Consider the following 13,247-nt stretch of genomic DNA (forward strand, 5'->3'; position numbering starts at 1 on the left):
GGCCATGTGGTGTAGATCAGAATAGAGACGACTCCAGCACTTCTCACTGGAAGCTGTTTTTCAATACTTTCCTTTTTCAATAGTGCTTCCATATAACCATTTTAAAAGGAAAATTTTGGGGGGCACCTGGCTTGTTTAGTCAGAAGAAGATGCAACACCTGGTCTCCAAATCATGAGTTCAACCTTATGTGGGGTATAGATACTACTAAAAATAAGTAAACCTAAAAAATAAAATAAAATAAGATGAAAATTTTGTAAAATACAAGAATTGTTAGAAATGAAAAGGGAGGACAAGAGGGAAGAGGAGGAGCAAAACAAAAAACAGTCAGAGAAAAATTTGGCCAAAACTATGTTATAATGTGGCAAATTATCTCAAGTCAACTATGAACCTACACTGCACCAAACATAGGAGCAATTTATGTATTTCATTGGAAGAATTAATGGATTTCCTTAAGGAATTAATTATCATGTCAAATGACAAGACATAAAAGAAGTGGAAAAGATATCAATATATCCCTGAGATTCTACCGTAGAATTCGAAGGCCATAAGACATTCAACCAAGAACAAAGCCCTTAGGTGCTGAACATTCTTTCTGAAGGAAGACTTCGGGAAGAAGTGAAGACTAAGCTGGACTTTGAAGGACAGGGAGAATGTGGATGACAGAATGGAGAAACCATTGTCTGTGAACAAGAAAGAACAAGATGAGCTCTGTGTACCAAATGACACAGACAATGCCCACACTTCTGCCAGTATCTGTCTGCACTGGTGCTCCTCTCACTGTCCACTTAGTGGGAGGCTACCCAGCACATTACTGATATTTTGCTACAGAGAAAATGCTTTTAGTTATTTGTCAAGGCTCTATTGACATTTGAGGATGAAAAAGTCCTGTTTGAGTAAATGTCCTGAGCATCCCAAGTTGTTTAAGAACAACCTCTTGATGCCATTAGCACACCACCCACCCTGTGGGGACACCCAAAATATCTCCAGACATTGACAAATGCCTAAAAGTGTAAAATGGAAGGAGAAAGTCAGTCAAGTTCAGTAGAAAAATCAGTTTTCATAGTGCAAACACTATATCAGTTCTCCCATGTACATCTTGTAATGTACCTAAGGACCAGAGCTTCAAAACTATGCATGCCATGATTAGAGAGAAAAGGTGGGCACATAGTGGAGGAAAAAATACTAACTCAATACAGAAGATAATGGTGAAGATATCTAATGATCCATATGAACTGTCATGGGTAAATGAGGATTAAATTCTTTACCACACATTTCTTGACAATGTCACATTGTGTAAAGTTCAGGGTTTTGGTGAATGAGCCAAGACTTCACTGGAGGTGACACATGGTCCTGGCTTGGCTTTCAAATCCGGCTTGCGGTCCCAAGTCATCAGATGGATCCAGGATAGATCGAAACAAAGCTACATTGGCTCAAGGTAATGGTTGCTTCTGCCAGCCATCTCCCTATTGTGACACCAAAGTCCTCATCCAAGAACATAAACAAGGTGATGTTAGCACCACAATGACAGGCTGGTGACTGGTTTTAGTTTGGGATTTGATCCCTGACTTCACTAAATATCCAAATTTAAATGCACTTCTCTTTCTAAGTAGACCTAATAATAAACATGTAATATAATCAGTGAATCTTTATATAAATCCAAAATTTGTCCTGAAAAGCAGTTACACAGCAATTAATTAAGCACCTACCTTATCACTGTAATCACACAAAGACCAGAGGTGCATAGGTGGTACCCTGTAAGAGCATAACAGGGAGGAAGGACCATGGGATCAATAAGGAGAGAGCTACACACAAAGCCGAGGAGTCTTGGAAAGAGAGATCCCTATCGATTCAGAGTCAGGAAAGGGCACAAGAAGAAGGTTGCCTTTGATGTAACATCAGGAAAGAATAAAGAGTTTCAACCCAGTGGGACTGAGGCAAGGACAGTGGCAAGGGGAGGCTACAGGGAGCAAAGTCCTCAGCAGAAAACTGGTGGGCCTATGCAGTAATCCACCTGGAATTCACCAAGGACAGTCGTGTGAGTCAAGATCACAAGAATCCATTTGAGCCATAGATGAAAGTCCGTAAGTGTCAAACAAGGAGGTCGATAATGTTGAGAGTGGTTTCTCAGCCAGAACATTTGGGTCCTTACCCTGCCTGCCACCCACAAACATGGTCTGAGGGTCGACTTACTTGACCTCTCTTGTCCCATTGTCTGCATCTGGGAAGAAATGATATGCCCATCTCATGGGGAGGTGCTGGGAGAGAGGATGTGACCAGTTGACCGTGAGCTGAACCCAGGCAATTGGAGGCTCCACACCCACCTTCCCTGTCCTTGGAGTGCAGGTTCCTCTTGCCGGCTCCACTCCCAGAAGCAGCCCCAAGCACAGTGCCCTGAGGTTGAGACCACCTGAACTGAGAATGTGACTGAACAAACTTGAGGCCCCTCTGTACACTTTCTAATTCTGGCACGTTGGTGTGGAGATTTACCCATCTTTTTTCTTACTCAAGACAAACTTCTTATGTAAGACCCCTTGCTCATTAAACCTGCCACATACCAACTGGAGGGGCCGGCCTTTTCTTCGGTTTCTCCCTACTCTCTGTGTACAGGGGCTGCCTTCAGATTACACCCAGGAAGCTGCAGAGGAGGTTGCCAACCAAGGGAGGGCGACCACACATCTCAGATTTCTCAGGAGAATCCTGGCTTATGCTGCTCTCCTGGCAGTCCACTCATTTTGGGACCTCTTTCACACTCTAAATTACCCACTTCAGGCCAATAACTGTTATTATCACCTCACACACTGGGTTGTTGTTGACAAGATTAGAGGAGGTTTGACCAGTGCCTTGCCTCCAGTGACCGCTCTACTATTGTGTGCCATTCATATTTTATTGCATTTTGAAAACAGATAAACACCCATGGCTGCTGGGCTTTGAGAAGATTAACAAACCAACAGTGTGTGGAATGTGTTTGACAGAGAAGTGCTATGTAAATTATACCTCAATAAAAACTCTTCCAAAAAGAAGTCAGAACAGTATAAGTAAGCAAGGATCAAAATATAGTGCTGTATATCACACACAGAACTTTTGCCTCAGATCTCAATGTGACTTTCTCTAGATCATTTAGAGAATGTAAAGTTCAACCAAGTTTGCTGTGGTCTCTGACAGTCCCAGTAGTCCCTCAAGATATATCATAAGAGCTTTCTCAATTGTATAAAGTGAGTCACAGGCGGCTGCCATGGACACAGCACCTGCTCTGTGCCCAACCCAGTCCTAAGGACTTGTGACAATCCCAGGACTATTCCCAGGGTACAAAGAAATGCAATCTTGAAATCTCCATAGCTGGCTGGCCCAAGGCTGGTAGTGAGCCTGGTTTAGGAATGGCCTAGATACTGTGAACAACCAACATCTCACTGCCTTCGAGATGTCTCCAAGGCCAGGTCCTTTCTTAACACCGCCGGCCTGGGTAACTAACTCCCTCCCTTCCCAAGTTCTTTGACATGATCATAATGAGGAAGAGGTTCACTTCCGAAGAATATACCTGAGGTTAATGTACCAACAGCCCTGCAGGTAAGGCGCAGAACTGGTTTTCCAGAATGAGTAAAAAAAATGTGGGGTATTTTGTCCCCAAATGTCCCCAATTCATATCAGTAACTTACAACTTAGGAATGTTTAAAGATCATCTAAATTTCAAAAAAAAAAAAAAAACTTCATAGGCTTTTATGTCAATGCATGAATCATTGAGAAAAGATGGTTCTGACTGGGGCGCCTGGGTGGCTCAGTGGGTTAAAGCCTCTGCCTTCGGCTCAGGTCATGATCCCGGGGTCCTGGGATCGAGCCCCGCATCGGGCTCTCTGCTCAGCAGAGAGCCTGCTTCCTCCTCTCTCTCTGCCTGCCTCTCTGCCTACTTGTGACCTCTGTCTGTCAAATAAATAAATAAATCTTTAAAAAAAAAAAAAAAAAAAAAAAAAGATGGTTCTGACTGACTGTTATTACTTTTATGCAATACGGCAAGGGCTCAATGACCAAAGTCTTGATGTAAGTATATCTCAGGTCTTCTGTGAGACTGAGGGCAGTCCAAATATAACTCACTCTTGCTGCATACTTTCTTTCTCCTATGACACAAGTTGTTCGGGGCAAAATCCTATGACACAAGTTGTTCAGGGCAAAACCTGTACAAATTCACCCATTCACCATGGTCTGTCATGGTACGGGATCAATAAGTGTCACACCAACACCCAGACTGAAGACTCCTTCATTCCTCTACTTTCTGAGCATCATCTGGGGACCTGACTTAGAGCCCCTTTTGGGGAAAGGAAACATCGTGCTAGCTACACGTGCATCCTGACATTGGTTTCTTCTCTTTCTCCCTGTCAACACTGGCTTGACAATGTGTCATTTGCAGGCTGAGTTTACTGCTTGTTCATTCACCTGAGAATGATCATCATCTGCTCTGGAAAAAACATGAAAATAAAAAAATATATACAATTCTCTATTGTGGGCACCATGTACATCATGTGGGATATTATTTTATTTTATTTTATTTTATTTCTTTTTTTTAAGATTTTATTTATTTATTTGACAGAGAGAGATTACAAGTAGGCAGAGAGGCAGGCAGAGAGAGAGAGGAGGAAGCAGGCTCCCTGCTGAGCAGAGAGCCCGATGCGGGACTCGATCCCAGGACCCTGAGATCATGACCTGAGCCGAAGGCAGCGGCTTAACCCACTGAGCCACCCAGGCGCCCTTTATTTTATTTCTTGATGAGGAAGAAACCTCTACCAGGACTTATGTCCCCACAGGTACTAGGGAAAGTCCATAGTATCTGAGGCACCAGGAATAGTCCCCATTAAGACCTAGCCAAAAAGTCTCTCATTTCATCACTAAAGTCCTTTGTTTGCCTTTGGAATGGAGGTTGACAGCAATGGTCAAGTGGGGGAAAGTACACACATAAGAACATCACCTTCTTCCCTATCTCTAGCCTCTTCCTAAATTAGTATTGTTCTTAGCAACTTGTGCCCCCAGCTGAATGATGGAGGGAAATGGGAATGGGCTAATAATCCAAACAGCCAATACTGCATTCGTGAGTAATTAACTCATCTCTCTGACTCTCTCATCAGTTTCTTTTTCTTTTTCTTAACTTGAGTCAATATTGTTTTTCTTGTTGCTATTACCTCCTATTGTCCCTGCTTAAGCTGATGTGGTTTTTCTATTTCTGTAGTCTGAGGCTGTCCTGTGTCTCTCTTGACAGCCAGAGGCAACACGGTGTGTGCTTTCCTTATCTTGCCAAATAAAGTGCTCCAGAGCCTCTGTACCTGCTGTTCTTTCTGCCAAGAACGTTCCTTCCCACACTTTCCCCTTGATATCATTGTCCACTCATCCAGGCTTTAAAGTCCGTCCTGCTGGAGCTGGCCTAGACCTCTACAGGACACGGCCCACCATGGTTGTTTTGTGTTTCTGTGCAGCAAACTCTGATGTCATTCATTCTGTCATGGGATTGTTTGTTGTCTCCCTTGTGAGAAGTAAGCTCCACGGGGTCAAAGTCCTGGTTGAACACCTGAATCTGGTTCACACAGCACAGCCCCAGTCATGGGGGAAGCTCATGGTTACTGTGGAACAGCAAATGGATGGATGGTGGATGGATGAAACCTCCCATTTATTCCTAATTACCTTGTTTGAAGCCTGAATAAGCTCTTCACAGAATGTCTGTCATTCTTGCAAAACCAGGTGTGGTATTATTCCTGCTCATTTTAGAAATGAGGAAAAAGAAACTTGAAATGAACAGCACTTTCACTTGCCTGAGGACACTTCCTGATTAGGTGTTGCCTCCAAGATTTGAATTCACATCTGTTTATGGCCAGACCTGGTCACATTTCGTCCACTCACACTGCCTTCTCTGACCAACCACTTGCTCTATAGTTTGCATCATCCTTTGAATCGGTGGGAAAAAAATCCTGAACAGCTAATAAAAATTCATAGATCTATAATAGACTGAATTTATGAAATTGAGTAAATTAGATGAGATACTCTTTTTTAAGTATTTTATTTCTTTATTTGAGAAAGAGAAAGACAGAACAAGCAGACCGGAAGAGAAGAGCAAAGGGGAGGAGAGGCAGAGTTGAGAAGCAGGCTTCCCACTGAGCAGGGAACATGCCGCAGAGCTCGATCCTGGGACCCTGAGATCATGACCTGAGCTGAAGGCAGATGCTTAACTGACTGAGCCAAGCAGGCATCCCCAAATGAGATATTCTTTATAAAAACAGCCTCAGTGAAAATAAGGCACTGAGTATTCTCAAAGGTCAAGTGCCTTACTGAAGTCTGTGGATGAGGGAAGTCTGCCCTCTAGAGGAGGTACGTGGTATTCTTCTTTATACCGATGTGGTTTTATGATGTTTAATTGGGTTTTTACCCACATAGGCCAAAAGTACATAAGGCTCACAAAAGCCATAAGGACTCCCTCCCCTCTCCTTCTCCCAAACACCTCAGTGTCTGTAACGCCAAAGGGACCCTTGCCCAAGACCCACATCTTTTTTTTTTTTTTTTTTTTTTTTTTTTTTAGTAGCATATAATGTATTATTTGCTTCAGGAGTACAGGTCTTACACAATTCACAGCACTCCCCATAACACATACCCTCCCAAGACCCACATCTTAAAAGATCCCAACTATTACACACACACACACACATTTATTGATTGATTGATTGATTGATTGATTGTAATTTCCTTAACCCTTTTATTTTAAAATATAGTTTCACAGGAAGTTGCCACAAACATGTGCAGAGATGTTCTGTGCCTCCTTCAGCCTTGGTCTCTCAATCGTAACACGTTAAATACTTAGAGTACAATATTAAAGCCCAGAAATCGTCATTGATACAAAGCACTTACTCAGATTTCCACAGTTTCACTCCTGTTCATTTGCATGTCTGTATAGTTTTATGCAACTTTATTACATGTGTAGCTTCATGAAATCATCACCATAACCAAGATACAGAATCATTTCTTCACCGAAAGTCTACCTCGAGCCATTTCTCTTATAGTCACACCGGCTCTGTCAAACCCATTCCTAATCCCTGGCAAGCATTATAATTTTGAGATTTCTAGAATATTCTAGAACCTTATGTTACCATTTTATAGTCTCTAATCTTTTGAAATTGACTTTTTTCATTCAGTAGAATTCCTTTCATGGGTGTGTATCAATAGTTAGCTCCTTTTTCTTACTGAGTAGTAGTTCTGAATGCACTGCAAATTGTTTAACTTTTTACCCATTGAAGGACACTTGGGTTGTTTCCGGTGTATGGCGAATTTGAACGAAACTACTCTGAACATTCATGAACAGGCTTTCCCACAATTATTTAGTAAGACCACATGGACCATACTCAGTTCTCAGTGCTCTGGGTATATCCTCACTTGAGAGGGAAGTCGCACCATCTCTCTCTGTCTCTCAAAAATGGGGACCTCAGTCCACCCTCTCTCACTTTTGGACCATAAAAGAGGAAAAGGAAGACATTCAGCTGCAGAACTGGAGATGGTGACACAGATTTGCAGGAATTTGCATCTGTAGAGATGAACACTGACCCATTTGTTGAAGGTGTCTACATAGGGAGGGGAGCAATTTTCAAGCAAGAATTGATAATAAAGGTAATTGAAGGAATGGAGCAATAAAAAGGGAAGATAAAGGATGTCCAATGATTGATTCTTTGAGAAGACAGGGCTAACTCTAGAACTGAGGGGAAAAAAAGAAAGAAAGGAAATTGTAGTGAAGTAAATGGAATAGCACATCAACAAAAGTTCCTACAGGTAAAAGTACGTGGGTGTTCTATCCAGTGCACATATCACTGCATCATTTCTGTAACTTTGAAGTTATTTTCAAGTACAAAGTTAAAAACTGTCTTCCTGAGGCAAAAAATGTATTGTGATGAACACAGCTTCTTTGTTCATCTCCGTGGTAATAAGAATATCGAGCACATTTTCATGTATCTGTTGGTCATCTGAACGTCTTCTGCCCATTGTTCAATTGGATTATTTGTTTTCTGTGTGGTGCCCCCAGAGAATATTCTCAATGTGTTTTCCTTCCTTTTTGTCTTTGATGAGTTTTTTAAGAGTAATTTTAGGTATATAGCAAAACCGAGCAGAAAGCGCAGAGAGTTCCCACATATCTCCTACTCAACACGCACACAGCCTCCCTCACAACAACATGCCCCACCAGGTAGTATGTAACTGTCCCTCAGAACAATGTATTACTTGCAATATAACCCATGGGAAATTTTACTAGTTACCAAGCACGTTTAGATATAACCTTAAAAAAAACACACATACTGGCAACAGGCCTCTGGGGGAGAGGACGATAAATGGCCTTGAAGCTAAGCAACAGGAAATGCCGCCTACTTCATTTTTCCCTTATCTCCCCTTCCCCCTCGGAGAGCACCTGTGGCTAATTAGATAAGTCCTTTGAGTGTGCTTGTTCAACTATAAACTTTATACTGCTTGTCCAGACAGATTTCGCCTTCCTTCTTTTTATCTACAAGGCATATGACTAACGTTTGGCCTTCTTCGGCTCTTCTGTTGATTACTGTTTCTATCTAATAAAAGTGAGACTGAGGAGTTGTTCGGGGCAACAGTCTTTTCTACTGTTGTCCCCCGCTCTTTCTCTTGTAGCTGACTTGTTTGTGCCTCATTCGTCTCCCGTGCACCATCAGGAAGCGGCAGTAGTACATCAGTTACACAGGATGAACCTCTGTGGACACACTCTTATCACACAAAGTCCATAGTTCACCTTAGGGTTCATTCTTGGTGTTTTACAGTCTACACCTTTTGTGAAATCTATGTGATGAGCATCTTCCCCCCTCCCGTAGTACTGAGAGTTTCACCATCCTTAAAAATCATCTAAGCTCTATTCCTTCCCTCCTCTCCCAAGCTCTTAACAGCCACTGGTTTTTTTAATGTCCCCATAGTTTTTACTTTTCCAGAATGTCTGCTACAGAATGCAGAGATCCAGCAGAGCCCTAAGCCCCTTAGACACAGGAGCCACTCAGTGGGAGGAGCCTGGACTCCTGAATGACCGGATATGGTCAGGATGTGTCCTGGACAGGCCACTAGGAGCACCCTGTTCCAGGTCAATGTAACAATTATTTAGAATGTCCAGCCCAGGGGCGCCTGGGTGTCACGGTCAGTTAAATATCTGACTCTTCGCTATTTGCTATGCTCCACAAATAAGTGAAATCATATGATGATTGATTCTCTCTGCTTGACTTATTTCACTCACCATAATCTCTTCCAGTCCCATCCATGTTGCTACAAAAGTTGGGTATTCAAAAAAAAAAAAGTTGGGTATTCATCCTTTCTGATGGAGGCATCATACTCCATAATGTACATGGACCACATGCTTGCTCTCTCAAATAAATAAATAAAATCTTTTTTTAAAAAAAATCTAGAATGTCAAACAAGGATGGGGCATGTTATCCTTGATACTGTCTAGGAAAACTAGCTCATGATGATCAGTAAAGGCAGTTGACTTTTATTCCATTTCACTGTTGTTTTTAAATCCTCCACACACAGGCACCCATTCATTCTCCATACACTGTGGGAACACTCCCCCCACACCACCCTCCACCACCAGCATGTCACAGAGCTTCTCCCCTATACTGGCCAAGTGTGTTGCACTGAGATATTCTAATAATTATGAGCCATTATTTTTTAATCCACTGAGATAATAAAAAAATAAGTAGAACTGGGTGTGGTGCATAAAAAATGAATTTTGGAACATTGAAAAAAATAAAATAAAATAAATTATGCTGACTTTGAATAGCATGGATTAGCTTTGCCAATTTTTATGCTTTATATTAATGCACTCATACAGTTTGCATTCTCTGAGTGTCTGGCTTTTTTCACTTAATATAAAGTTTGTGAGATTCATCTATACTCTGGCAAGTAATAGCAGGTCTTTTCATTGCTGTATAGCATGCTGTTATGTGAATATACCAAAATTTATCTTTCTATTCTAATGTTAGGGGCATTTGAGGAGTTTTCATTTGGGGGCTACTATAATAGTATTACTGTGAACATTACACGCCTGTAAAATTACAATGAACTACCACATAAAACAATGATCCTTGGGAAATAATATGTTCACATTTTCAACTTAATAAATGTTTATGTGTTATTTTCTATGAAGAAAAATAAGTAGAAAAATGGAGATATATATATGTATTTTGGGGATAAAGGAAGAAGATCAGGAACTCAGAAATGACTTCTGCGACCAAATGGAATCAATTGCCATTTGGCCCTTCTCTGAGCAGTGTATTTTCCAAAAATACACAGTCCAACCACTGAATAATGGTTTTTTAAAAATTACTTTTAATTGCATTTTAAGGATTATTTGGAATTTTTTATATTTTTTTATTATGTTATGTTAGCTAACAAATAGAAATACGTAGTGTGCAGCAATTCTCTCTTTTTTGAGAGAGAGAAAGAGGCAGGGGAGGAGCAAAGAGAGAGGGAGAAAGAGAATCCTAACCAGGCTCCATCCCCTGCAGGGAGCCCAAAGTAGAGCGAGCCCAATATGGGACTCAGTCTCACAACCCTGAGATTATGACCTGAGCAAAAACCAAGAGCTGGATGCTTAGCCGACTGAGTCACCCAGGCGCCGTATTGTGTGCAGCAATTCTTAAATCCTGTTTTTCTGGGGCACCTGGGTGGCTCAGTGGGTTAAAGCTTCTGCCTTCAGCTCAGGTCATGATCTCAGGATCCTGGGATCGAGCCCCGCATCAGACTCTCTGCTCCGCAGGGGGAGTCTGCTTCCCCTCTCTCTCTCTGCCTGTCTCTGTGCCTACATATGATCTCTCTCTCTCTCTGTGTTCAAATAAATCAATAAAATATTTTTTTTAAATCCTGTTTTTCTTTCTCTTCAGTTCCTCTCCCCTCTTTGGTCTTTACTCAAATGTCTCTTTCTCAGAGAGAAGAATAGCATTTTTAGATTTTTCCTAGTCTCAATAGAAGACAGCCGGTTTTACATATTTACTTCAGTCTTAAATGTTGCCACATCACATGCCTGGAAGCCAGATTACATAGGGGTGAGGAGTAAATGGAAGGTTAAAAAGAGAAGTCAGTCACCCTCCAGGGCCTTGTGATGGTTATTCCATATGTTGGTCAACAGAACCTAAATGTGCTATTTTCGGGAATGTGTTCTCTAGAATAATCGAGGACAACACATGTTTATATAAAAACGAAGAGAACTGTCTGACCAGACTCTGGAGAGTCCTTCCACCAAGAATGCTCATTCCTAGACACCTCACCCTCTCTCCCTCACCTCCCTCAGAGCTGGGCTGAAGCGTTATGCCCTGGGTGAGTCCTTCCTGGTCCTCCAGCTTTGTGTTTGTCTGAGCTTATCAATAGTGATGGTATCAGCTAGCAATGCCTTGGGGACTCCCTGAGCCAGTACCACCTGTATTGATCCCCCACATTCCAACTGGAGCTTACGTGGTGGCTAGACCAAGCCTAAGGTTCTTGTTATGACCGCAAGAAGCAGCTCAGCAACAACCATACGGGAGCTTCAAAAAACAAGGTTGATTACTCACAAGTCCTGGGAGGAATACTGCATGCAGGGGTCGCACTTGGAAGTAACCGGGAGAGAGAGATTGAGTTCTGACCTGGGCTTCTGCCTTTTTTGGAGCTGAGGGTGGGGTGCCTTAGGGTTTCCTGGGTTCACTCTGGTGGTGAATTGAAAACATACAGTGACAACTAGGGCGCAGGAGGGAAAAGCAGGGTCCGTCAAGCAGTCATCTTTCTTTCTGTGGTCTTGGCCTTAGGCTGATGCTGAAATTATCTATGTGCCCTGATTTGCGCTATCAAACTGGGCCCCCAAGAGGTATGCCAGCCATAAGGGAATGTTGGCTGGGATTCAAAGTCGTTGCAGATAAGCCACAGCATATGATACACTGATTCAACTACATGAATAAGAGGTAGGAAAATGTTTCTAGAATGCCTTTTGTGTACAATAGTCCAGTGAAAAAGCCTCCGTAGTTATCTAAGGGAAATTTCATAACTAATATTCGCCAGGTGTGGGGCTATGTTAGCCAGAGAGTGGTCGAAAGTAAATAAAACTATTTTAGTTGCTGATACCATCCAGACCCTATCTCCATGGTCTAGACTCTAAGAAAAGGCAGCAGGGAAATTTGGTTCTCTCTATGCAATGCCTAATGCTTGTTTTGTCTCTGGATTCAAAGCTTCATGAGATGAGCTTCCAACAGAAGTAAAACATTGCAGTGTGGCAGTTCATGACTCCTGGAAAGGCAACATGAGAAGCTTCTATAAGATCTCCCAGCCCTGTACTGACAAGGAGCCCACCTGGATCCCAAGAGTGCAGAATCAGATGAGAGCTAGGTGGTTGTATTAGTGTCTTAGGGCTGCTGACGCAAAGTGTCACAACTCAGCCAGCTTAAATCAATAGAAAGATAGTCCCTCCTATTTCTGGAGGCTAGAAGTCCAAAATCAAGATGTTGGTAGAGCCAGGTTCTCTCTGAAGACTCTAGGGGAAAACCCTCCCTTGCCTCCTCCTAGTTTTTGGACATTGCTGATAACCCTTGGGTTTCTTGGATTGTAAATGCATCACTCCAACCTCCACCTCCACAGGGTTTTCTCCCTCTTTGCATCCAAATTTCCTTCTAAAATCACATTGTTAGACCAGTTGTTGTGGCCCGAGTCCCCCAGATAAACAAAGACACCGTTATCAGATAGGATATGCCAGTGCTCCCAGAAGCAAAGGGCAAAGGCCAGATCCTTCTTCAAGTAAAATTAATTCTTTATTACACAGCTTCATTCCATAAACAGACTCTCCGTGTGGGAAAAATGACCACCAACAGCCCCGAATCAACAGTCTCTCTAATTAGCTACTGCAGGAGAAAAAACTTCTTTCTTTTTGTGTCCAAACTTCAATTCTAGAGAAGTTATATAATTGACCCTGCTTGGATCACACAGTTACTTTCTAGCCAACTGCTGTTGCCAAACAAATGGAATAACGTGATTGACCAGGTTGGGTTTTTGTGTCCATGTCTATGGTTATGGATTGAGGGTCCATAACCAGAAAAAAAAGGGATGGAAAGGGCCAGGATTTGATCAATAAATGCCAGCCTCCCCAACAACTGTCCCAACTTCCAGCTTAGGACCAACCAGAGAAGACCAAATGTATCCCCCTAACCGATGACATAGGATGTCCACTTCTGATCAGCCAGCCCCCAGCTTTCCCACACCGATAAGTTCC

Source organism: Mustela nivalis (genome assembly GCF_964662115.1).
Source record: "Mustela nivalis genome assembly, chromosome: 9".
NCBI classification, from domain to species: domain Eukaryota; kingdom Metazoa; phylum Chordata; class Mammalia; order Carnivora; family Mustelidae; genus Mustela; species Mustela nivalis.